General features: G+C 36.5%; 1 protein-coding gene across 1 annotated transcript in view; it reads right to left on the bottom strand.

The window, feature by feature from the left end:
• Positions 1 to 3,324, bottom strand: part of LOC106878380 (CLIP-associating protein 1) — a 156,455-nt gene that overhangs the window by 115,489 nt on the left and 37,642 nt on the right. The gene's annotated exons all lie outside the window — the stretch shown is intronic.

The following is a 3,324-nucleotide window of genomic DNA, read 5'->3' as shown; positions in this document are numbered from 1 at the left end:
TAAAAAAAAAAAAAGAAAAGAAAAGAAAATTTGAAATAAATACTAAATATCATTACAGTATAGTTAGGAGGTATTGCGTTTAGGTCATAAAATAGCCTCATATTTTAGAAAGGAATCACACATCTTCCTTCTGCATTGACTTTACTTGATAAACATTTGCAAAAAGTTTCATTACTAAGTAATGTCATAGAGGAAATAGACTTTTTTTTTTTGTTTATAGAAGAAACTGAATTCTTCTCATCTTATCTCAATAAGTAAAAGATTATTTGGCATGTTCGATGCCCTATACCACCACTGACAGTGCATTCTATTGTACTTATTGAGTAAAAATATTGTACAACTGTCAGTAGAATGTGTATATTATCTGAAATGTATAGTATTAGATATCCATCACGGCTAGTCTTACCAATCAGTTTTGCAGACAGAATACAATAGAGTGTTAGATAACAAACCAATTATATAACTTTACGCTCATAGTTAGCCGATACGGAAGGGGATATAATCAGTTTGTTACCTAACACTTCCTTGTATTCTTTACAGGAAACCGATTGGTAAGATCAGTCATCATGGATATTTAATGGCTGTGTGGTAAGCAGCTGGCTTACCAACCCCATGGTTCCAGGTTCAGTCCCACTGCGCGGCACCTTGGGCAAGTGTCTTCTACTATAGTCTCAGGCCAACCAAAGCCTTGTGAGTGGATTTGCAAGACAGAAACTGAAAGAAGCCTGTCATGTCATCATCGTTTAATGTCCGCTTTCCATGCTAACATGGGTTGGACTATGTAGTTGGGGAACAAGCTTCTTACCACACAGCCACATAGAATTTAGATGATTGCTTCAATGTACTTACAAAAAAATTTTCTAAGTCTTTTAGAATAAAATTTGAAGAAGCTACTGATGTTAGAAAACTTTCAGGATATACAGGACATGTATTTCAAAGTTTTAAGCAGTTTATTCTATTTTTCAATACATTCTAAATATGAGGATGAGTCAAAAAGTAATGTCATTTTGTTTAGGACAGGTTTAATTACCAACACAGGAACATGTATCATACATCAAAATGAAGCTGGTCCTCTGTGGATCACATCCCTACTTCTCAACATAGTCACCATTTCTCTCAATAGCAATGTTCCACCTTCAAATGAGAGCTTGTATCCCTGCCTTATAAAATTATGTTGACTGTTAATGTTTGCCTCTCAAACCCTCTTTCATGGGGCTGAAGAGATGATAGTCCAGTGATGAGGAAGTGAAAACTGTAGTGAAGAAGAACAGTCAACAGAATTTTACGGGGCAGGGATACATGCTCTCATTCAAAGGTGGAACATTGCTATTAAGAGAAACGGTGATTATACTGAGAAGTAGGGATGTGATCCACAGAGGACCAGCTTCATTTTGATGCATGATACATGTTCCTGTGTTGATAATTATACCTGTCCTAAACAAAATGGCATTACTTTTTTTGTCTCATCCTCGTACTTTATTATAGTGGCCATCTTTGAATGCTTACATTATAAACAACATCAACTTGTTTGCTGGAAAATATGAGCCTCATGGAGGCAAAGCGGCCGAGTTCCTTTCGAGTGTTGGGCCTCATGGACATAAGGTGGCTGAGATCCTTTCCAGTGTTGGGCCTCATGGAGGCAATAACCAAGACCTTTGGCATTATGTTGTCCTTGAGAGGAAGACCCATCAAACCAAGCAAAATTGCAGTCATGGCAGATACCAGTGTCATGCAAATTGCACCCGTACCAGTGACATGTAAATGCATTGATTACACTCTCATAGTGGTTGGCATTAGGAAAGGCCTGCAGCCATAGAAAACCATGCCAAATCAGACCCATATCAGCATGGACAATGGTCATTAAATGATGATGATGATGATGATGATGAGTATCCAAATTTTATTTTGATGTTTGAATATATTATAACTTTACTTATGTAGATTTGTATTCTGATATTCCTAACCTTTACTTAAGACACATATGTCTATTGAACTTCAGAGATTTTTTTTTCCCCCCTTTCATTTTCATATTCTACAGTACATATTTTATATTTTCAAGCTGTTAGATAAAGTGAAAGAATTTAAATAGCTGAAGTTAGTAATTAAAACAACAAATCTAATCTGGAAGTAAAACACTGAAATATGCTAAAAGGAATGATTAACAAATATCTTAGAAATGTAAAGAACTACAACATTGCAAATTATCTGACAACTTTTAAAAACTACATAATTATATATGTGTAATTACTTTCTATGATTTTTATGAATACAACAGAGCTAAACATTTCAAAGTAAAACGACTAATTAAAATGTGATATATTGTGCTAATTGACTACCGTCATAAAGACAGTACATTTAACACTCACTAATTATCAAGGGCATCTCATATTTTCTGTCTCATATCAAATAAAGAAACATATTTAGCTTAATAAATGTAATGGTTCACTTAATTACCAATTAAGTAATATCCAAATCATAGTTTAAATGTAATTCAGAATGCTAAAGAATCAAATAATTTTTTTTCCCTTTTACTGGACTTTTCTTTTTCTAATAATTTTTTCAAATTATCCACTAAAACTGTACAAAATATTGAACAAGTGACCAAATCCCAGTGTTGCAAAACCAATGTGTGAATACCAATAGATTTCAAGGTCAAGCAATGTTACCTATCTTTTATCTATTATTTTAGTCGTTTGACTGTGGCGAAGCTGGGGCACTGCCCTGAAGAATTTATTAGGGTGGGGAGAAAGAATGAACTCCAGTACTTTTTTTATTCAAAGCCAGATCTCTTTTTTATAAACCAGGGACATGAACAATCGCTGGCTGTCAAGCAATGGTGAGGGACATTATCACACACACACACACACGCACAGAGGCTTTCTTCAGTTTTACATCAACCCAATCTTTTTACAATGCTTTGGTCAGTCCAGGGCTATAGTATAAGACACTTACCCAAGATGCCGTGCAGTGGAACTGAACCCAAAACCATGTGGTTCATCATCATCATCGTTTAACGTCCGCTTTCCATGCTAGCATGGGTTGGACAATTTGACTGAGGACTGGTGAAACCGGATGGCAACACCAGGCTCCAATCTAATTTGGCAGAGTTTCTACAGCTGGATGCCCTTCCTAACGCCAACCACTCAGAGAGTGTAGTGGGTGCTTTTATGTGTCACCCGCACGAAAACGGCCACGCTCGAAATGGTGTCTTTTATGTGCCACTCGCACAAGAGCCAGTCCAGGGGCACTGGCAACGATCTCGCTCAAAAACCCTACAAGGCCAGTCAGGTGGTACTGGCAACAGTCACACTCAAGATGGTACAT

Source organism: Octopus bimaculoides, chromosome 17 (genome assembly GCF_001194135.2).
Source record: "Octopus bimaculoides isolate UCB-OBI-ISO-001 chromosome 17, ASM119413v2, whole genome shotgun sequence".
Taxonomy (NCBI): domain Eukaryota; kingdom Metazoa; phylum Mollusca; class Cephalopoda; order Octopoda; family Octopodidae; genus Octopus; species Octopus bimaculoides.
This window is presented reverse-complemented; position numbering and strand designations above follow the sequence as displayed.